The sequence below is a fragment of the Felis catus genome, chromosome C1 (genome assembly GCF_018350175.1).
Source record: "Felis catus isolate Fca126 chromosome C1, F.catus_Fca126_mat1.0, whole genome shotgun sequence".
In the NCBI taxonomy this organism is placed as follows: Eukaryota; Metazoa; Chordata; class Mammalia; order Carnivora; family Felidae; genus Felis; species Felis catus.
The window spans coordinates 84,303,412-84,328,069 of NC_058375.1; the positions used below are offsets into that span (position 1 = coordinate 84,303,412).

Genomic DNA, 24,658 nt, shown 5'->3' on the forward strand with positions numbered 1-24,658 from the left:
AAAAGGAGGGTCCATGAGTGGCCCATTGGTTAAGCGTCCAACTCTTCATTTCACCTCAGGTCATGATCTCATGGTCATGATCTCACGGTTGTGAGATCGAGCCCCATGTTGGGCTCTGTGCTGAGCGTGGAGTCTTATTCCAACACCCCACCCTTGCAAAAAAGCAATTTTCTTTAGGAATTATTTCCCACAAGCCTGGATTCAGAGTATGGAATCCTCTTGTATGGCTCCCCAAATACTAAACCAATGAATCCTATTAAAGTGGTTATGGCTGGCAATGCCCTGGGCACCTAGCAGAAGTAAACATAAATTTTCCCCAAACAGAGAGGCCTCGAAGTCCTGTCACAGTTAAGTTCCCCTAAACACAAAAGGAAACAAGCCACCATCAGTGACAGACAGCAGAAACTATAGTCTACAGAATCAAAGGCCCAAAGACAGCAAGTGCTAGGATGATCAGAATCAGAATTTGAAATTAACATGTTTAACATGTTTAGAAAAATGAGAGAGAGTATTTAATGTTTCTCTTTACCAATAGACATGTATATATTCAACACCTTTTTGTGTGCCAGGCAGTTTCCTAAGGGAAGATCTTAAATTTCATAACATCTCTATTCGTGTTCATTAATTGTTCCAAGTACGTGGCTGTAGCTCTGGATGTGTCTGTGTATCCCTCCTTCTCCTAGATACTTCTTCTGGGTTGCATTTAAGGTTAGTTTACCTTATTTTTCTAAATGCATGTACTCTACCTTTTGGTTGTGTGTTGTGGAGTGTGTTGCAGGCTCCCTTCCAAGGGCACACCTGTCTTCTACTCTGCTTGTGACCTAAAATGACAAAAGTGTGCCTGTTTTCTACTCTGCTTTTAACCTAAAATAAAAAAATGCAGTGGGCTTGCGCATTGTGCAGATTTGGGAAACGATGATCAATTCAATGGCCAATGCACATAATAAACACAGAATTTATGAATGAGAATTATAAAGGGTTTGAATTATTTGGAAAGGTTAGTGAAAGGTGAAGGGCTCTAACACACACACACACACACACACACACACACACACACACACAGAAAAAAGAGGGAGAAAGAACATTGCTACATTAACATTTAAATTTAGCTCTTTCATGGTTACTATAACTGATTATACTCAATCTATCCTAGAAATGGCTAAAAATGTAGGCATGATCTGGTGGCATTGATTACAATAAAATAAAAGTGTTTTAAATATGGATGAAAGAGGTTGATCAGATATAAGAATCTTAATTTTTTTGAGAAATATAATGGCCTCATTCTTTGGATATTCTTAAAAAAGAAATTATGGGATTCCTATATTTTTGAAACTGTAAAACTTCCTCTGCTGGCTAAGTAAAACTTTGCTTAACAAAAGAGAGAAGCATATGAATGACCTATTAAACGTGGCTTTCAAAATTCTGGTTTTATATTATCATCTCACTTAAGCGATCCCTTCCTAAATTCTCTGGCTATAATCTGGATTAAAATAAATTGTGTGCTTGTGTGTATGTTATAATAGAAATAATAACAATAACAATAGAAATCCACCACTCCAGTTTTAAAAAAAAGGTGATGGAAGAGCATGAAACTTTAATCATATTAATAACAAAAATATTTAATAACAGTTTTAGTAGTGCTTTATCTTCTAACAAGCCCTATTTCCCTTTGAGTCTCACAACTGTGTTTAACAGATAGTTTTCATCCTGCCCTAATTAGAAATTGTTTGGTAGCAAGAGACCTGACTTACTCAAGTAGGTTAAGTAAAGGGAGATTTATTACAAGGGGAAAGGAAATCTAACAAAACTGAGAGGCAGGATGAATGGTGAGGTCTTATAATGTACTGAAATGGCAACAGGAAAGCCCTTGGTAACCCAAGCATCTCTCCACTGCTTTGCATGGCTTTTCTTTTTCTTTTTTTTTAATATGAAATTTATTGTCAAATTGGTTTCCATACAACACCCAGTGCTCATCCCAACAGGTGCCCTCCTCAATGCCCATCACCCACTTTCCCCTCCCTCCCACCCCCATCAACCCTCAGTTTATTCTCAGTTTTTAAGAGTCTCTTATGGTTTGCCTCCCTCCCTCTCTAACTTTTTTCCCCCTTCCACTCCCCCATGGTCTTCTATTAAGTTTCCCAATCAATGTGATACATCATATTAATAAAAGAAAATATAAGAACCATATGATCCTGTCAATCGATGAAGAAAAAGCATTTGACAAAATTCAGCATCCTTTCTTAATAAACACCCTCGAGAAAGTTGGGATGGAAGGAACGTACTTAAACATCAGAAAAGCAATTTATGAGAAGCCCACAACTAATATCATCCTCAATGGGGAAAAACTGAGAGCTTTTTCCCTGAGATCAGGAACATGACAGGGATGCCCACTCTCACCGCTGTTGTTTAACATAGTGTTGGAAGTTCTAGCATCAGCAATCAGACAACAAAAGGAAATCAAAGGCATCAAAATTGGTAAAGATGAAGTCACGCTTTCACTTTTTGCAGATGACATGATATTATACATGGAAAACCCGATAGACTCCATCAAAAGTCTGCTAGAACTGATACATGAATTCAGCAAAGTCGCAGGATACAAAATTAATGTACAGAAATCAGTTGTGTTCTTATACACTAATAATGAAGCAACAGAAGGACAAATAAAGAAACTGATCCCATTCACAATTGCACCAAGAATCATAGAATACCTAGGAATAAACCTAACCAAAGATGTAAAAGATCTGTATGCTGAAAACTATAGAAAGCTTATGAAGGAAATTGAAGAAGATACAAATAAATGGAAAAACATTCCGTGCTCACAGATTGGAAGAATGAATATTGTTAAAATGTCAATGCTAACCAAAGCAATCTACACATTCAATGCAATCCCAATCAGAATTGCGCCAGCATTCTTCTCGAAGCATGGCTTTTCTAACTCCCGCCCTCCAGGTCCCCTCTCTCTCCCATTTTGTCTCTCTCCTGAATTTTACTTCTGACGGTTCTAGTGAATTACTAGAAGTCTTGTACTCCAATTTAAAATCCATAGGCATAAATGGGATGGATGGGAGTGAGGAACAGAGAAAGTGAAATGTCCTATAAGGATGAAATGGAACAAGAGGTGGAGCCATGAGTTCAATAGTTCTGTAAGAGTAACTCACAGGAGAGGGGGGTGACTTAAGGGGCTGGACACCCAGCCCCAAGTGAGTCAAAATATATTCCCTTTACAAATGAGGAAATAAGTCTCTGTTTTCTTTACTACCCAGCATCTGACTGAAATCCGAAAGCCCTCAGTGTGGCAATTTGAAATGAACGCGATAGTAATCATTTAAATACATTTGGCAAAACTGATCAATGTGCTGAGGACTACTTTGATACTCTCTGAAATATTAGATTTTTTCAAAAGGTATTTTCCTCATTTTTTTGTGCATCTGTTTTCTTATTCTCTAAACACATAAATTAGGACACAGACAAATTCTTTACCACTGAGAAGAAAATTCCACGCCAGACTGAAGGTTGGAAAATACAGGGACTGACATTGAAGGCCTTTGCAGTTTCCTGAACATAAACTTCGCCTTAGAAGGGCTTTTGTGAATTAGGAGACATTCTTTTCTGGTGGTGTATAATAAACTGGGACTTTTTGTTTTCTTATACGTAATGCCCAGAAAAGCATATTTACTCAGAAAATATAGCATGCTTTGTAATCCATTCTAAAGGCATTCAAACACAGATTTATTTCCTTGCATTCTTTGAAAATTGAAGGGTAATTTTTGTTGCTTAGATAACAGAAAACAGGTTTCTGCAAGTAATCTGCAATTTGTCAACTTGAATGACAAAAGGTGAGTCTTATCCTTGTATGATGACCCCAAGCCTTCCAACAGGTCCTTGTCCAGCTAACTTGTCAGTTTTCAACAGTGGAGCTCTTGGAGCAAAGTGGACAGGGAGTAGATGATGCAGGCTCTTCCCTGCTTTCCCAATCTGTCCATTAAGCAGACAATCCTAGGCCATGCCCAAGAGTGAGAGGGGACCAGGATTCCCATTTGTTGTCTCAGTCTCTATTATGTCTCAGCGCCTCCCCCAGAGTAGCTGCTTAATTATTATTTTAATGAATTAATTTTTCACCTTGAGATTTCATCTGAAATCAGACATTTAATTGGAAATTCCCATCACTGGAAAGTATTCAAATTAGGTGCAGTAGTCCAGGTTTGAAAATAATCTGTAAGATGAACTGGAAACTAACCCAGAATGAACACAATTCTGAGTGACCCAGAAATCATCCAATATTCACCATGACCATTTCTCTGGGATGTTCTGGAAACTAATAAATTATTCCATACTCCATCAAGCCTGAAATAATTCTAAGCCAATACTGCTTATATTTGGCCAGAATATAGGATATAGAGTATGGAATAAAATAGTTTCAACTCTGCCTCTGTGTTCTTATTCCCCTTTCTCTTCATTTCTGTTCCTTCATAAAACATTTAATAATGCTGACTGTGTTGTAGGCCAGGGAAACATGGCCACCTTCAAAAATCTTTCAGTCTGAAAAAGGCAAGGGGAATTAATAAACAGTAATGAAATATTACAAATGTGCTAAGGGCATATAGTGAGTACTGTGGTTGTAAAAAAGTAACCATTGTCATCTTGAGATTTGGGGATTGGCATCATAATGTTTTCATAGAGTTAAAATATGAATGATAATTCCTTATGTATTTCTTAAAGTTTATATGGCTTCATTTTGGAAGATAAAATAAAATCAGGTATTAACCTGTAAATGGGAACTTTCCAAAAAAATATTTTTAAGGTTATCTCCTTTTGAAAGAATAGTACATGTTATACTCACTTCCAGTGAGCCATTCTGCTGAAGAAGGTTATCAATCAGACTATGAGGTACCAGGGTATTCCCAGACACAGAGAAGGGAGTCAGTATGTTGTGCTTGGTGAATGTAGCTGTCCACTATGGAGCTCAAGGTGGGGGCATAGTTGATGCTAGAGATATATCTCTCATTTTTTGATATGAAAGTTCATGGTTTTCTTTTGTCAAATATCCTTACTGCATATCTGATTCTGGATTTGAATTTGGAAAGTTTTTGAAGATAATTTAATGGTCATTTTCTAAGTATCTATATAATTTAATAAGGGCAGATAGCGCAAAGAGGAAAGAGTAGGATCACAAAATGGTAAAGAAAAAAAATCAGGTATATATTTACTAGATCTAGGTGCTGTTTTCTAAATCCTAAAATTTCTCATGGGGTTTTAGACCATATGGATTTAATTATTTTCTTTTTCTAGCAGATGTTCAAAGACAATTTTCACTTGCCAAAGACTGTAGGAAATGTCCAACCAAAAGGATACTGGAGTGGTAAATCTGACAGGCTTTTGGTAATGAATGTATTAAAATAACAAATACAATTTACATACTTAGATGCCTATTTTTATTGCAAAATCCTTTGGAGAAAATATTTAAACCACTATTTAAGGTCTCTAACATCATAAATGCCTACTAATTGGCCTGTATCTACCCTTGCCTATCATTTCAACTCAGCCTGTTGTATAAACACTACATTTTCTAAATCCATTTCATGAAGTCTAAAAATTGAATAATGTTCAAATGAAAAGATGGAAAGGGAAGACAGAAAGCCTTCTAGAATGGGTTTCCCAAGCACTTTTTTTACATTCTGGTGGTTATTTTTTTCACCTTTAGAGATCCAGTAACTCAATGACATAACCATAGTTCATTGATCATAATAAATATTAACTCATATTAACCAAATTTAAGTAAACCAGATGCCTATTTCACTAATGAAGCCTGAGGGATTTTCATTTCCAGCAACTAGGATATCCTTCTTCTACCCAAGTCAATTCCTCCCCAGTGACAGAGTCTGAGGTTGTTGAATTGGCATTTAGGATGTTTTTCAGTAGACATAGAACCAGAGAAAGAGAAATAAAATGTCTTGTGGATGGTTTTCCTGAACCAGGGTGATGCCCTACAAACTTTCCTTGGTTCATAGCACATTCCACTTCTCCAGTGAGTAAGAACTGTTTTTCTCAGATTTTTTGCCTGTTTTCTTTAGAAAGTGCTGAAAATATACTGCCAAAATCCCTTTCTGTTTTCCATTTTCTTATGGCCCATGATGATATTTCCACCTCTGTTACTACATTCTTTGTTTAGGAAGAGTTTTATCACCCATACTTAGAAGACACTTAGCATCACTTCCACAGTTGAGACAATTACAAAGGTCTGCCCTTGTTCCCTGGGAGGGAACATAGATGTCACCACTCAATGGGAGGAGCATCAGGATGGCACTGTAAGAAGACCACGTGGGATAAGAGATACTGATGATAGCCATCTTTGCAAAATGCAGTCTGCCACAGTCTACCATCTGGCCATAACAATTCACATAGTTTTCACATGCAAATTACATCCACCTCTGGATTTCCAAAATTTCCAAAGTTTCATCCCATGACAGCATCTGCTCAAGGTCCAGTATTACATCATTTAAATTAGGTTTAGTCTCCTCATGTACAGCAACTCGGTACAGTTTGATCTAAAGAGTTATGAATTAAAAGGGACGAATTATGTCCTCCAGCTCCCTCTCCCCCAAACATACAATTATGGTATAAGAATAAGATTAATTGGGGCACCTGGGTGGCTCAGTCGGTTGAGCGGCCAACTTCGGCTCAGGTCACGATCTCACAGTCCGTGAGTTCGAGCCCCGCGTCGGGCTCTGTGCTGACAGCTCAGAGCCTGGAACCTTCTTCGGATTCTGTGTCTCCCCCTCTCTCTGAACCTCCCCCGTTCATGCTCTGTCTCTCTCTGCCTCAAAAATAAATAAACATTAAAAAAATTAAAAAAAAAAAAAGAATAAGATTAATTGTACAAAAGTGGGATATGAAAAGCACACAGTATCCACTGGCTCCCAGCACTTCTGAAATCCAGCAAGAAACATTTTGCTAGTTCTTTTATTAGGGCTCAGTCTTACCCTATAGGTGTTCTCAAGATCTCCTAGTCCTGTTCCCTAAGTTCTTTCTTTTTCACAAGGAAAAGCCTGTGGTTTTCAGTTGAGAAATCTTCACTTATTCTTGCCTATAAAATGATGTTGGTACAAAGTTTCTTTTCATTTTGTACTGTCTTTGCCCTCTTGAATCTATGAGGGCAACGGTTGTGCCAAAACAATTCTTTTTAAAATCTTGTGACTTTTCTATAATTCTTGAGGTTGCATCTAGTACACAAAAGCCACAAGTACAAGTGTCTTTAAGGCTGGTTCTTTTATACCTTGGGCTGCCTAAAAAGAAACTAAATGACCAAACACTTAATTTATATTCTTACAAGCCCCGTTTTTTTTGGTGAAATCTACAAGACATTCTCTTAAGGTAGTTAAAGTGACCTTGTTTGAACTTTTTTTATTATTTAAATCTAAGTTAGTTAACATATAGTGTAGTATTGGTTTCAGTAGTAGAATTTAGTGATTCATCACTGACATATAACACCCAGTGCTCATCCCAACAAGTGCCCTCCTTAATGCCCGTCACCCATTGATCCCATCCCCCACCCACCTCCACTCCAGCAACCTTCAGTTTGTTCTCTGTATTTAAGGCTCTTATGGTTTGCCTCCTTCTCTGTTTTTATCTTATTTTTCCTTCCTTTCCCCTATATTCATCTGTGTTTGTCTCTTTAATTCCACATATGAGTGAAATCAGATGATATTTGTCTTCACCAAACTGACTTATTTCGCTTAGCATAATATACTCTAGTTTTATCCACATTGTTGCAAATGGCAAGATTTCATTCTTTATGATCGCCAAGTAGTATTCTATTACACACACACACACACACACACACACACCCCACATCTTCTTTATCTGTTTATCAGTCAGTGGACATTTGGGTTCTTTCCATAATTTGGCTATTGTTGATAGTGCTGCTATAAACATTGGGGTGCATGTGCACCTTCAAATCAGCATTTTTGTATTCTTTGGATTAACAGCTAGTAGTACAATTATTGGGCCATAGGGTAACTTTTTTTTTTTAAATATAAGACTTTATATTAGAACTTTCTGAAGGCAACAGAAAAGCTTATAGTCCCATCCAGGATTTGATCTTTGCTGTGATACTTAATTTGAGAATCATTTGCCATCTGGAGAGACTGGGAATGAGAAATAATTTTATTTTTGAGCCCAGCAAGTCCTGAATCTTTAACAGGTTTTTTTCTTTAACTCGTTCTTTTTATATTTTATCAAAGACTAGGAGAAGAAGCCAGGTGGTAATTTTAATATTTTGCCTGGAAATCCCCTTAGCCAGAGCATTATGCTCATAGGGTACATTTTCTATTTTTTCACATTATAGTGGGCAGTAGTGTTGCTAAGCTTTCTGCCTCTACATAACAAGGAACCCATTTCTGTAGTTTCTAATAACATTTCATTCTTATTCATTCATAACATTTTTATTTTCTTTTAAGCCCTCACCAATAATGTTTGTGTTTTGAGGTCCTTTATGTACCCATTAACACTCTCCTCAAGTCCCTTTAAGATCTCACTAAGTCTTATCAAGCTCCTTCCAGCTCCTATGCCCTGCCTCAGCCCCAAGCCAATACCACATACTTTAAGGTTTTGTTATGGCAGCACCCATTTCCAGATATCAAGTTAGATATCAGCTACTTATTGCTGCATAACAAATTACTCCAAATCATAGTAGCTTAAAACAACAACAATCATTTATGTTATTCACAACTCTACTAGGGTGGGGCTTTGTGGGGATAGCTTATCTTTGCTCTATGCAGCATTGAACAAGACAGCTTGATTGTGGCCTGAAGGATCCATTTTCATGAAGATTTACTCAGTCAAGGCTATTGACCCAGAGGTGGCAGCCAGGGGCCTTAATTCCTCTTCATGTAGGTCTTTCTGGGTTTTTCTGTAGGTCTTTCTCCTCTTCATGTGTGTTTCTGGGACTTCCTCACAGCATGGTGGCTGGGTTCCAAGGCTGAGTATTCCAAGGAAGCAAGGTGGAAATGCATGGCATTCTTATGACCTAGCCTCAGAAGTCATGTAACATTGCTTGAGGAACATCAGCGTCATATTGTTGAAAGAGTATGTCGAATGGGAGATGCTGTTACAGCTATTCTTGGAACAAACAGCCTACTACTGTTGAAAAAAATCTTCCTGTTTATGGGCCCTTTATAAGTTATTTATTGCCTTTTAAGAAATCTTCGTATTTGACTTCTTCTTGACTTGTATATGTGCTTTGTATATGGAGAGTATTAGCCTATTATCTACCATATCCACAGCCAATGTTTTTTTTCCCCTAGAATATTCCTTTTGTTTGGATTTTCAATGGGCCACACTGAGGTAGCCATTCCCAGTACATGTGCTAGAAGTGTGCTGTGGCTAAGGTACATGGGCAGACTCAAGTCCTCTGGGCTTTCATTGTCACACATAGGAGAGTAAATAATAAAAGAGATCAAAGAATTTATCAACCAAAAATAAGGACATTATATTTGCCCCGCCAAGGGTGTGGGGAATAATACTGTTCTGGTGAAGCATTTAAAGGGAAGAACTTCTAGGAGTAAGTAATTCTTATATGCAAACAATGGAAAGTGCCTGGCACATAATAAGTGCTTGTTTAAATGCTTGATGAACTAGTTTTCATTAGTGATAGTCTAAGTTTGGGTTCTCCCAAAAGCAGTCTCTGAGAGGATGTGGGCCTAATAGCTTATTTGGGAAGGGATTCCAACAAGCAGAGTGAGATAGTTTGAAAGTGGGACACAGAAGGGAAGATGGTGCTACAGTGAGGTTACCAATGTGGACAAGTGGATCTCACTTTATCTGGTGTTCTTTAAAGGGCTCTAAAAAACACATCTCAGAATATTCCCACCAAGAGACGAGGAGGCTGGGGTATCGGGCCATGAAGTCAAGCCCCCCAGGGATGAGTGTTACTTCTGATGGCATTAACCCTCTGGCTCTTCCAGCCTTCCCTGAATGCAGGGGCTTGAGAGAAGCCATTGGCATGTATAGGACCTGCACACCTCTGTGGTGGGTGAAGGTACAGAGGCAAGGCTCTGGTGGCATCCACTACAGTGACATATTGGATAAAGAGAAAAGAAAAGAAAAACTAGAAAGATGGAATAGCATAACATAAATGGAGCAAGAAAAAAAGGAAATCCATTTGTGGAGGAAAATTTAATTCTTTGACAACTCCCAAGAATTCTGGAAAGCCAGCTACACTTATTATAACTTTGGGGGTCAAAGAATATAATTTAGAACTTCATATTTCATATTTAATTATTTGAATTGAATGTGTGAAGTGGCGTATTTCTGAGTTAGAAGTAACAGACTTTGGCTAAGAGTTATCTACTTAAAAGCTGCCTTTTTGAATGAAAGAGACAAGGTACTGGAAAAGAGAGTGCTAGTTTAGTCCAGAAAACGAGATGTGAGAGTTCTGACCAAATTAAAAAATAGAAATTCACCCTCCTTCCTTCACTCTCTTCCTCTCCCCTTGCTTCCTTTCTTAAAATGTACAACTTAAAGAAAATGCATGGTAAAATATACATGACCAAACACAGATTCAGCCTTCAGTACCTTTGTCTTTACCTTTTATGTCACCCTGGAACTTCGTAAGGTAATGACATGCTTGTGATTAATTGTTGCTTATCATTTCATATCTATTTGGCCCTTACAAACTGTATACTCTTTATATTAGCTACAAGCTGTCACAGTCTGATTACCATTCAGTACTGATCTCCCAGTGAATGATAACAGAATTAACTTAACAAACATACAGAGTAAAATGAAATGTCAACTTTTATTACATACTTTTCTTCCATCTGCCAGAGTGATTTTAAATGCCAGTTTTAAAAAGTAGAGAGACAACCAGCCGGCCTTTCAGTGGGGTTTGCATATGGCTGCCTATGGCGTATGGCATTTGGGTGTTCTCCTGCATGCCGGCTTGGAGCACTACTGAGCCCTGACCTGGTGGTGGCATTGGGCTGCACATGGCAGTAATCCCCTGTCCATCTGTGTACTTTCTCTGCCTGGGGTAAGCTGTTATGGTTGAACAGCTCTGTTTGGTCCTTTTTTCTGAAAATGTCTTCAATTTTGAATCTTGGCTGTTGCATTGGCAAGAGTTCTACTTTCCTCTTTCAAGAGAGATGCTACATCTTCTCTTTCTTTCCAGTCTGCTATCCTAGTTGATTGTGATCCAAAAATATGCATCACTATGTTTGGGGTTTTGGTGGTAATTGTCTGATAAAAATATGGCAGCTTATGAGATAGACTGTGGGTGATATGATGAGTTTAATTATTAAGGTCCCTGGCTAAGCCAAACAGCCTAACTGGGATATTAGCAACCCACCCAGAATAAATGAAGTACTTCAGTTACATTCTACTATAGCGTTGTGTATGTCTCTTTCATATTGCTCATCAATACTTATTTTTTTATTCCCACATCTACTTATTTATTTTAATTTTTTAAATGTTTTTATTTATTTTTGAGACAGAGAGAGACAGAGCATGAGCAGGGGAGGGGCAAGAGAGAGGGAGACACAGAATCCGAAGCAGGCTCCAGGCTCTGAGCTGTCAGCACAGAGCCCAATGCGGGGCTTGAACTCACAGACTGTGAGATCATGACCTGAGCTGAAGTCGGACGCTTAACTGACTGAGCCACCCAGGCGCCCCCAACTTATTTATTTTCTATAGTCCCGTTAGTATGCAAGTTCCGAGGCACCTGGGTGGCTCAGTCGGTTGAGTGTCCACCTTTGGCTCAGGTCATGATCTCACGGTTCATGGGTTCGGGCCCCACGTCCGGCTCTGTGCTGACAGCTCAGAGCCTGGAGCCTGCTTCAGATTCTGTGTCTCCCTCTCTCTCTGACCCTCCCCTGCTTGCACTGTCTCTCTTTTGATGGTAAGTAAACATTTAAAAAAAATTTTCAAAAGAATGCAAGTTCTAAGAACAGGAACTGTATTATTTCTATGAAAATATAATTTCAGCTTACCTGGTACATAATAGGTGCTCAATAGATACATTTTGAATAAATGAGTGACTGTCATCTTGCTGCCTACTGAATCTCTCCATTTTAAAGTGCATTGAGTTAAGAATCAGTAAAACGGGTAAAAACTGAACTTACTTCCTAACAAGATGCTCCCTGGAAGGGGCAGTTGCAAATTTACCTCAAGGAAGTTCTTCCCTTGTCACTATAGCATGTAGCGAGTGAAAAATGAACAGATCAGAAGCACCAAACTATCTAATTTCCTGTTTCTGGCAGATAGCACCCAAGTTAATCTGAGTTTTAGTCTGGGAGGTACAAGGTCACATTGCTTTAAGGTCCCATGTTTATGACTGGAAATTCCAAGATAATGGATAAGAGACTCCAGAAAGTAGTGAGGCTGGTATGAATGGAAATGCAGAAAAGGCAAGATGCCAGTATGAGAAGCTGTGAGCACTGGTGAAGGGGTGATCGGAGGGATAATCTGGGTGCTGAGGTAGCTTCCAAGCTCATCAAATGAAGTGATGAGATGAGAGGTAAATTTCCAGGAAATTTCTGGTTATTATATATATATATATATATATATATAGAGAGAGAGAGAGAGAGAGAGAATATATATAGAATATATATATAGAATATATATAGAATATATATATAGAATATATATATATAGAATATATATAGAATATATATATAGAATAAGAATATATATATATATATATATATATATATATATATATATATATATATATATATATATTCTTGCTGCCATTAAAGAGTAATAACACAGGACTTCCCAGGCAGCCTTGCTGGGGATCATTCCTCTTCTTAAAAACTATTGCTCCTTCCACAGTGATATGGCTCTCTGTTGGAGTGTTGGTCCAGTCATCTGTGAAATGCTTCAGTCCCTTCTGCAAGGTTTCCATGGTGTCCAAACACCAACATTGCTTGTTTTTTAACAGAGTCAAATTCATCTTTGTATAGCTCTGGTTATTACAAAATGGTCTGTCTTTTAAAAATATTTGTTTCTTTGTGTTTTATCTTCAGTTTTAATTCTATTCCTCAGGGATTTGTTACTTTTTCACGTGACTAGCTTCTCAGAATACTTGAAGGTAGTCATTATTCCCTGTATTAGAGTAATTAACTCTAGTGACCATATCAGAGGAACCCTGAAATCTCAGTGGCTTATCACAGTAAAGCCTTACTTCTTTCTCATGTGGGTCAGAATGCCTTTCTGAATTTCATGAACTATGCTTTCTGGAATATGTGGTCCTCATGATCACTTTGATGGAGGGAAAAAGAGATGGGAACAACAAATCATCTGTTGTTAATTGCCTCGTACTTGGAAGTGACACACACGTTGTCACTCGATCCAGTGGCCAGAATTAGTCATGTGACCGTAACCTAACTGCAAGAGACCCTGGGAAATTGAGAAGAGTGCATGGAAACTTGGTCAACTCTAATTGTGTTGTCCGCTATGTGCTACTGCCACAGTATTTTTTTCAACTGCTTGAATTTCCCCGAAAGTGTGACCCTTTTCTCTGCTTTTCTAACCTTTCAGTTATCTCTTATAGGATGGAATTTGCAGTACCCTCACCTCCCAAAACCTTGAATGGCAGCCATATAGTTCATTAACTGTGCTACATTTCCTGTACAGTCGTTTTCTCCTATCCACTGTTACAAGGAGGCACCTGCAAAGCTTAGAGACTAGTGGGCAGGTAAATTGAAAATTAAAATAGGATATTAGAAGTGTACTGCTCATGCCAGTTATAGCCACACAGAGAAGGAATCCTTCTAAATGAAAAGGTACCTGATCCAAGGTCTGAGAAATTATTCAGAGTCAACCCGGTTGGAGGAGAACTGAGGGTAGATGTGTCAGGGCAAAGAGAACGGCATGAGAGAAGCCAATGGCCCAAGTACACCAGTAAGCATGGTGCATTCAGAGACTCAGGAACTCATTTCTACCAGAGGCTGGGATGTGAATGGGCACTGAATAGGGATGAGCTGAGAGGTAGGCAATGCCCAGATCATTCAGAGCCGTATAAAATATATTCATGGTTTTGACTTTATTATGAAAGCAGTGGGATTCATCCAAGCTTTTAAAGCAGGGGGATTTAAGAATCAGACACATTTTAGAAAGATCGTTTTGGCTTCAATGTGGAAAGATCAGATTCAGTTGGAAAAAGGATTAATTCAGAATCAGAAATCAATCAGTGACTATCACCATAAACCCAATGGGAATGTATAGTAGTCTGTCAGAGGGTAATATCAGAAATATTAGAAAGCTCAGAAGATGGATTTTCAAGATTTTTTCTACCTGCTCCATCTAGAACCTGTCTCCACTGGCATTCTGACTCAACAAAGGAGCCACATCCAGCTAAGCATTTCCAACCCACCAGTGTTACAAATTACCAAACTTCCAGTTTGGGTTTAAATAAGGCATCTAGAGAGATGTGCATTTATCTTTCTTTCAGCTAAAATTTGAACTTAATTGGGAGAATCACATTTTGTACTTCATTTTATTTTTATTTTGAATTCTATGTCTTCAATAGATACTTTAAGAAAACTAGGTAGAGCATAACATATAAAATTTTTAAAAAATTGAAATCATCATTATAACAAGCACATCTACTGTCTCTCATATTATCTATTTAGTAATTCCCTGGTCTTTCAAAACTGCTTTGGAGTATATTTACAATTGAATGTTTTTACTTACCAGCAGGAAGAAAAATAACAAAAATATGGATTAAGTGGATGAAGGGGCCCCCCAACAGTGATTTTGATTGGAGGAAGATTCCCATGTGATTTTCTCTGTATGCTATTAATCTGGCACGAAAAATATTCACAATAATTAGGTTCATTCTTTGAAGATGGATTAAAAGTATTCACATTTGAAAGTAAGTGAAGCACATTTATCACAGGAAACACTGTAAGTAGTACAGTGTCTTTTTGATATGAATACAGAAAGAGAACAAAGGTTTGTTCTGAACCTTAGACTTTATGGTATAAGATGCCAATATCTAAAGAGAAGATATTAATGACTCCACCTTTACTACAAATACGGAGCTTTCTTACCCCTAGTTGGAGTATGAGTGTGGATACATATGTAGGAAGATATTTGTTAAAATTGCAAATATATGTGCCATGTTATCAAAGTAGCCTCTTCGCAGATGAGATATACCTGCAGATGAGGTACATTCACCATCTGCCCCAGATGGAGACACGTTGTGCTGGCATGGTCAGAGCTGATCACTCTGGCAAAGAAATGAACATCTCAGTGGGAGCTGAGCACCCCCACAGAGTTGAAATTCTTGTTAAATTAAGATTATCCAACCCCCCTGAGGAAGATAATCCATTTACATATTTACACCCCGAGCTCTTAATTTTCTAGACAGGCCTTAACAAGAAGGAGTATACTCTGAACAAGAAAACAGGGAAATTAAATGTTTATTGCATTCCTTTCTTTTCTCCTCTTAAATTATATAATAAGTAACAGAACTATGTGGTTCATTGGCTTCCATTTCCTAAGTGGTTCACTTTGAATATTTAAGTTTATGTGGGTAAGGATCTGTATAGTTTTAGTCTTTGTTATACTCTTACCGCATACCAAAAAAGGTGTTTTCACTCAGGGAGTGAATATATGAATGAATGGTTTACATTGATCCCATTTTTTGTCTCCTAGACAGCTCTATAGGTAATTTTATGAGGCATCTATTCTAAATAGGACTAGGTTTATAAAACAAACATTATGTTTCATTGTCAACAGAGTACAAGAAATTATTTTACTTATGAAATAATAAAGTCAGTTAAAAAACAGTACATTTGCATAGATACCTTTCTTCTTTTTTAATTCTTTGAGTATAGTTGACATAGAATGTTACATTAATTTCAGTTGTACAACATAGTGATTCATCATATCTGTACTTTATGCTGTGCTCCCCCATTTTATTTTTATTTTATTTTTATTTTTTATTTAAGTTCCAGTTAGTTAACATGCATTTAGTTAATGCATGCAGTTAGTTAATATTAGTTTCAGGTGCACAATATAGTGATTCAACACTCCCATACATCACCTGATGCTCATCACAACAAGTGCATGGATACATTTTTAATAATGTTAAATCATTCAAAGTGACTCTTGATGGTTTAAGGAAATATGTTCAAGGAAAGTATTATTATTAGTTATTGTTGTTGCTGCTGCTGCTGTTGTTGCTACTGATTCATACTTTAGCTAGTGACAAAATAATAATCCTAATAATCATCACCATAATTTAAAACATGTCCATCGGAGTTTTAAAGATTATAAAGAGATCTCCTTTCATCTTCACAGAGTCTGAGCTTGCATTGCAATCTTTACTTTTAGGAGCCTGCAAGGACAGGAATGTGGCATTTGTAGTTACAGGTACTGATTGAGGGAAAGTCACAATTCAGCACAGCCAACTCAGCATTTTAAATTGTTTGCCTAAAACTTCATCATGCCAACAACCCCGCATCAGTGATTATGTAGCTAATTAGTATTGACTTTGTACCTTTCCTTAAGTATTAGAAAAGGAAACAAACATCTTAGCTATCAACATAACTAGTCTCTTTTGAAAAGTTAGACTCATGAAAATAAGCATGGAGATTAAGTGTATAGGATATAATGTTAAGTGGAATGTATGCTATGTAAAAAATATAGATGCAAATAGATAAAGATTAGAAGCTAATTAGCAAAAACTAGAATAGATAGATTTCAGGGTTATAAATAGCTATTTTTCCTTTTACAAAATGACATACAAAACTGGTGTAGCATTATTGTTTTTCTTTTTGAAATGGTGAGATAATATAGTCTGGTGCCATTATAAGACAAAAAGATTATTTTGGAAATGTGAACACACAGTTTGGGATTACTTTACAAGAATGGATATGACATCGTTGGAATCGCTCCAGTATTCTGTGTTCCTTGTGTAGGCATTCGGTCATTCAGTTCATACTACATTTATCGTCTTGTTAAAAAAAAAAATTCTTCATTCATTCATGTTATGACAAACTATTAAATCCAGGCAAGTCTAATTTTTAACAATTATAAGCAAAAATGAGGTATAGATTGTAGATATTCAGACATGCTACAAGACTGAAAAGGACTAAAAGAGAAATAATTATTAATACAAAGGAAAAAAGAAATAGTCACAATCAGATCTATTAATCTAAGTAAATAATGATGCTTTGAAGTTATTTAAAAAATATTCTCTATATCTTATTTTTCATTTTAGAAACCTACATTTTAAAATGTTACCACTCGGTATATACTTATTAATTTGTGACATGTATATAAATAATAATGTTGTGTTGTTATAATTCTTGAAATCATGCTGTGTGGTTCAGTGCCTACCTATTGGTTATTTGCAACAGAGAGGAAAACTAATAATAGATATATGACTTATTCCATGAGTGGAATAAAACTTTTTTCTTCAAATTATATTTCTCTAAAGCAATATGAAACAGTTATAAATGAGAAAGAAATGAAAGGTTACACACATAGTGGCCTTGTCATTTTCTCTGCAGCCCTGTCATCATCTAGAACACAAAATTGCCCTTAACTTTCATTCTCAAGAAAATTTGCAAATCACCTTTATACCAAAAATGAGAAATGTGAAATAATTCCTTGCATCCACACCACCAAAAGAACATCATACGTTAAAATTTCTATGTCAGTGATCAAATGAGGGATATTGTAACTTAGTGCTTACACAAAGAATAGAGAGACAAGACAACTGGGTTTGATGTATGACTGCTTAACCTGGAGAAACTAGGTCCTGCAAAAAGAAGAGTCCTTTTGTCAGAAATACACACACAATCAGAAGAAAATGTTGATATTATTAAATACACGAGGGTGCCAAATCTGCTCATGTGTACTAAGCATCAAAATAACATTCTGAGCATAAAAGATTTAGAAAGAAAAAGAACCATGGCTCTGGAATGAGCAGTCAATAATATGACAACTGTAAAAGGCTTACTTTGGAATTCAGAGATCAAAAAGGAGCTGTAGTCTTTGCAGCTCCATTAGGAATTAGACCCAAACCACGTTTTTGTGTTTTTTTTTTTTATGACAGTATTCAACTGTGCACTTTAGATCTTCCCAACAGAAAGTCTAATGAGCCCTGTGGAGGCCATACTACCTGCCAAGAAAATAATCCATCCTCTAAAAGCCCCAGCAACAATATTCCTCAATGCTCAGAAAAAGTGCTGAAATGTTGTCATTCAAAAGACTCTACAATTCTCTCTGGCAATCCTAGAGAATCTAATGAGTGAAAAGCCAAAGGATATACAAAAGAATCATCATTTCCAGATTTAGAAAGAAAAAAAAAAAAGCAAGCACTATAAGTCAGAAAATTAACTACTGGCTGTCAAAAATGACCTTCCTGGAGTGTCAAACAATGCCTGTCATGACTTCTCAAATTACCTCAGCAGGAAGGCCCAGTAACTGAGGAGAGGCCACAGTACACTGATTCACTGCCCTCTTAATGTGCAACCTGTTCTTAGCATTCTTATTTCCATTTCATTTTGGAAATACATTTTAAGACTAAATAATTCTCAAGCTAGGGAGTGAGCAAATCTGGTAATAAGGGCATCATAAAGGAGAAAGTTGTCTTAAAAAAAATTTTTTATACTCTTCTCTCCCATCTTTTTATACCACACATTGGCTTTTTTTTCCCCTTCTTTTCTGATCAAACATCAAAATTATTTTTGATAGGATGCCCTCTGAGGTATATAGAAATCAACATTTCTGACCCTCAGGTAAGTTCTTCGCAGAGGATTGGTAGAAAAACGAAAAAAGGCACACAACCATGAATAAGGCACCATATCTGCCCTCAAAGAGTTTGTATTATAGTTATTATTCAGACAAGTATGTTTCAGTTACAATACACATTATTAACTACTGTTAATAAGACAACAACAGAGACTTATATAGTATCTGAAGTGTATACCAAATTTAGTCTTGGAGAATTGGGGAATCCGTCTGTAGAAAATTATGATTCAACTGAAACCTGAAAAATATGAAGGAGTTACCCTCTGAATGTGCTACGTTTTGATTATACAAGAAAGAATTTAGAAGACCAAAGTTGTGATTTTAGCTAGCAAGTCACTTAGGCTATACATATCTTGATTGTCCCTTCTCTGAGACTAGTTTTGCCAATCTGCATTATTGTGAAGATGAGAATGTGTCAAACCAACTAGTTAAAAATGGGTACACAATGACAAAATGTTGCTCTGTGCTTTATTAATTAAAAAAGCTTGCACGGAGTAGTAGGCAATCTTTAAGATGGCTCCTAAAGATTCCCACTTCCTGGTATTCACTTCCTTGTGTAATCCTCTTCTCCTTAAGTATGGCCTGGACTTATTGATTCTGTTGTAAAGATAGAATATGGCAGAAGTTATGAGCTATCATTTCTGAAATTAAGTGATAAAATGATTGGGCCTTTTATATTGGAAGTCAGTTCTCACTCCCATTCTTCCTTGGATTTATGACCCTAGGGGAGGCGAGCTGCCATGTGATGAGGCAGCCAAGGTCAACAATAACCATATAAGTGAGTTTGAAAATGGGTGACACTCCTGCACCCACCCAGTTGAAACTTCAGATGAGACCACAGCTCTGTCCAAAAGCCACCTCATTAGAGACCATGAGCCAGATTTAATCTGCTAAAGTGTGCCTATATTCCTGACAGGCTTGTCAAACACCTTGGGATTTCCAATGAACCTACAGAAAGGTCACAGATTTAGAAGAAAAGAACAGACCAGAACTAAGGGATTCATCATGAGATTAAGGCAAGACTCAAATAACTTCTCCCGAGCAATGTACAAAGTGAGCCTCCATAAAATAATTATTTTTTATTTACTTTTTCAATATGTCTATGTTCTCAATTTTCTAAAATAGTGGTGTGCTTATTTTATTATCAGCCAAAAATTCATTAAATATTTAGAAGTCATTGTTTTTAAAAATTATTTCTCTTGTGCAAAAGCTTGATTGAAATATCATGAATATAAATGCTTATGAGTAGGAAACAGTTAAGACCATAAAAGAGGAGAAATAAACAGGATTAAAAATACAAGTGTGCATTAATACATTTAGAAGGTACATATATAGTCAATTGGAATTTTGACTTTGGCAAGGTGGAGACTAAAATCCATAGCAATGAAAAATTATCATTACAATATCCTCCAAGGTCAAATGAGAGAGTGTGTTGCAAAGTAAAAATCTAGATAAAAATGCAGCATTATTTTTTAACTAAGCATCAAGATTATTCATTATAATTTATAAAAAGATATGTGTCCTGATTCTAGATGAGAAATATATTAGATAGTACCTGGCACTTTTATTCAGAGAATAAGGGCATGCAAGGGCGTGATCTGTTGATAATAATCAGTGTTCAAAAATTTTGACCTTAACTAATCAAAACTGAATTCAACCTGGAATTTGTGGACATGGAAATCGTTGAAACCAAATGTTTCTCAGCTTCTAAGTGGATCTCCTTCTTCATGCTACCTGTAAGAGAATATGATCTGCTAAAATAAATATTTGGTGGACTCTATGTACAAGAGCAGTATATTTTTACATGAGTGAAGAAGAAAAGCACATGATTGCAACATTGTACTAAAACATTTTTGAGTAGTACACACATTTTAATAATAATAATATGAGTACCGACTTGAAGGTTTGTAACTGAGGACTTCCCCCCCCCCCACTTTGGTCACTTTTTTTGGTTTTTGTGTTTTGTTATTTTTGGTTTTGTTTTGTTCAATGGGATATGTCTATAAGGAGAGTGGAATGACTAAGGAGAGTAGAATGACTAAATTGTTACTGAAATAATGTGTATGTCACTGAAATAATGTGTATGTCACAAATGACAGATTCTCACTACCATTTTTAAATGCATGCAGATTATTTGAGGGGATAGAGTCATGGATGCCTAGTTTCTCCCTGCTTGCTCATACTCTCTGAGTCAGCATGGACTTTACAGATGTGTGTTAGAAAATTCTTTTTAAAAAAATGTTTATTTTTGAGAGAGAGAGAGAAAAAAAAAAACACAAGTGGAGGAGGGGCACAGAGAGGGGAACAGTGGATCTGAAATGGGCTCTGCCCTGATAGTAATGAGCCCGATGTGGGGCTTGAATTCATGAACTGCAAGATCATGACCTGAGCTGAAGTCAGATGCTCAACTGATTGAACCACCCAGGTGCCTCATGTGTTAGAAATTTCTAAGTGAAGTCTTATCAACCAAACTGAGAGATATAAGAATAGAATGTTATAATACTCAACTTATATATTGCAGAATCATAAAGTATCCAAACCAGGAGTATCTATCTTCTAGCTCTTCAACCTTCTATTTTTCCCAGTGAAGAAAGAGACCCAGAGAAGTGAATGATTTGGCCAATGTTTCATACCCAGAAAACCAGGATAGAATCTTGGTCTCACTTGACACCCATCTCAAATTCATTAAAAAAAAAATCAGTTGATCAAATAACTTGTTTTGGGGGGATGCCTTATAGTTTACAAAGTATTTTCTATTTTATCTTATGTAATCCCTTAAGGTAAGATAGAGGTATTGTTTTTATTTTACAGGCAACCTGATGCTCAGACTCTTTCTAAACAAATTTACTGGGAGATCCAGTGCATAGACTCAGGTCAATGTTCAATTTGTCTACTGAGCAATTAACATGGAGTAGGCATTGCAATAGGTAAGTAGTTTCACCTCCTACTACCTGTCAGAATCACCTAAGGAGACTTTAAAGCTTATCCATCCCTTAACCACACCCTAGATAGTCAGGTTTAGTTTGATAATCAATATTTTTAGAAAGGTCCCCAGAGGATTCTATGTGGAACCAGATTGAGAACCATTGTACTATAAGAAAAAAGTATGTTTGTTCATCAACAAATATTTATTGTGTGGCTATTACATGTCAAGAATTATTCCAAATGCTAAACACACAACAGTAAATACCACAAAAATATCTGTTCTCATTGTATTTACATGCTGGTGGGAGAAACAAATAATAAGCAAATATAATATTGAAGATGGTGGGGGCACCTGGGTGGCTCAGTCGGTTGAGCAACTGACCTTGGCTCAGGTCATGATCTCGGGGTTTGTGGGCTCGAGCCCCGCATTGGGCTCTGTGCTGACAGCTTGGAGCTCGGAGCCTGGAGCCTGCTTCCGATTCTGTCTCCATCTCTCTGCCCCTCTCCCACCTGTGCTCAGTCTCTCTATCTCAAAAATAAACAAAATGTAAAAAAATTTTTTTTGAAGATGGTGATAAGTGAAATTGAAAAAAACAAAAATAAACCGAGGAAGAATAGAAAAGGAGATAAAATCCATTTTAAATAGGATATATTTTGAATAACGACCTGAAGGAGATGGGAGAGAGAGAGAGAGAGACAGAGAAGGAGTGTATCATGCTGATATTTTTGAATAGAGCCCTCTGGGCAGAAAGAAAATCAAATACAAAAACTTTGAAGCAGGACCATGCCTGGTGTACTCTAGGAAGAGCAGGCAGTTGGTAGGAGCCCATGTAGTGAGAGGAAAAGTAATAGGAGATGAAGTAGGAATAGGGAACAGATCATATAGGACTTTATGGGTCATCGTAAGAAATTTGGATTTTATATAAGACAGATGGAAAACCAATGGAGTAATTTGAGCAGGGAAGTAACAAGGTCTGATTTTAATTTTAAAAACACCATTGAGTATAGGAAAAAATGATAGGGTGGATAGAAACTGAGGGCCCAATAAGAGGTTTTGCAACGATTAGGGATACCATGATTTAGACCACCGCGATAACAGTGAAGGGGATGAGAAACAGTTGGATTCTGGATATATTTTGAAGCCAGAACAACGGAATTGACAACACTTGGATGTATAAAGAATCTCAATCTAACATGGAACCAGTGGATGAAAAAATCTTAGCACATGTGCCCTCAGAAAAACAACTTAAGAACTGAGAAACAGATGTCCTGTAAATGCCTGATTTACAGAAAACTGGTAATATTTGGAATTTTCTTAAATGATAAGGAATTGCCTCAGGTAAACTTTAGAAAGTTTGGGTTATGGTTTACAGAGGCAAGAGGAAGAAACAACCCAGGTCGGTTTGGTCTCCCGAAACAAGCTGAACTGAACTTTTGCTTGTATGACTGCACTAGTTTTGTCTTCTTGGGAAATTTTTAAAGCCGGTTTCCGTTTGTTTTTATTAACAGACTCTACTGAATTTTCCCCTCTTTACATTCCCTGCCCATAAAAACAGCCTAGCCCAAAACTTCAGCAGACTTATGTATACCTTGCTACAGTTTGCATGTTCCAAATTTCAGTTCCTCTGCTATTCCCGAATAAGTTCATCTTTTTGAGCTTGCCTCAGTTTACCTCCTTTTTTAGGTTGGCAGATGTGTGGTATGGCGTAATGATATTAGCCCAAGTGACTCCAGATTGTGGTCTGAGGGACTGGGATTTCAGAGCACCTAATAGTAAAACCTCAACATACATGAACAAAGTTGATCAAATTGAAAGACAAATCCACAATTACAGATAGAGACTTAACATTCTTCTAACAATAACTGATAGAGCAAGTAGACCAAAAAAAAATTCTTTAGGGACATAGAAGACTTTAGCAACTTAACCTGATTAATATCTTTAGAACATTACAGAAAATTGCAGAATACAGTTTGTCTAATGTAAGTGGAATAGGTACCAAGATAGACGGTTTGCTGGACTATAAAATAAGTCTGAATAAAGTTCAAAGGATTTAAATCCTACCAGATGTGTTTTCTAACTTCAATGGAATTAAATTAAAATCAGTAATGGTAAGAATATAGAAAGCCCCTAAATACTTATAAATTGAAGCACTAATTTCTAAATAATTTATGAATTAACTATTTTAATATTCCCCATAGAAATATATGTAAAACTTCTTAATTAGATAATTAAATTCATCAAAGGTTACAAGAGGTGGATGTATCAAGAAAAAGTGGTGCTTATTCCAGGAATACAGGGTTAGATTACGTTCAAAAGCCAATCAGTGTAATTCTTCATATTAACAGAATAAATGAGAAAAATCTTATGATTTTAATGGATGCAGGAAAATAATTTGGAAGAATTTAATACATATTCATGATTTTTAAAAAATTCTCAGCAAGCCAGGAATAGAAAGAAATTTTCTTAACCTGATAAAGAACATCTATGAAAACTCTATAATTAACATTATATTTAATGAAAAACTATAAAATGCTTTCCCCCTATAGTTGGGAACAGTGCACTTTTATTCAACATTATACTGGAGGTTCCTAGCCAGTGCAATATGACACCAAAAGGAAATACAACTATAAAGATTGGAAACAAATAAGGAATGATATGCTATCTTTATTCACAGGCAATATAATTGGTTATATAAATAACCCTAAACTGCATTTCTCACACACACACACACACACACACACACACACACACACACACACACCAATAAGTGTGGCCAATTTATGAAAATACATTTTATTACTGTATACTAGCAGTAATCAATGATAAAATGAGATATAAAAACACCATTTCCAATAGTGTGTAACAACATAGAATACATAGGGATAACTTTAACAAAAGAAATGCAAGTCTTATATGTTGGAAACTATAAAACTTTGCTGTGAGACATTAAAGAAGAATTAGATGGAA

The 24,658-nt window shown here is 36.6% G+C and overlaps 1 protein-coding gene across 9 annotated transcripts in view; it reads left to right on the forward strand.

The window, feature by feature from the left end:
- SNX7 (sorting nexin 7) overlaps positions 1 to 24,658 on the forward strand; it is a 311,909-nt gene that overhangs the window by 214,455 nt on the left and 72,796 nt on the right. For 5 of the 9 annotated variants that reach the window (XM_045036260.1, XM_045036251.1, XM_045036250.1 and 2 more), the window contains 3 exons: positions 13,550 to 14,872; positions 19,682 to 19,818; positions 21,577 to 21,692. The exons of 1 other annotated variant lie outside the window; for it this stretch is intronic. The gene's annotated coding sequence lies outside the window, so the exon portion shown is untranslated. The remainder of the gene's footprint in view (positions 1 to 13,549; positions 14,873 to 19,681; positions 19,819 to 21,576; positions 21,693 to 24,658) is intronic. 3 more of the 9 variants (XM_045036254.1, XM_045036256.1, XM_045036252.1) reach the window with 2 other exon arrangements.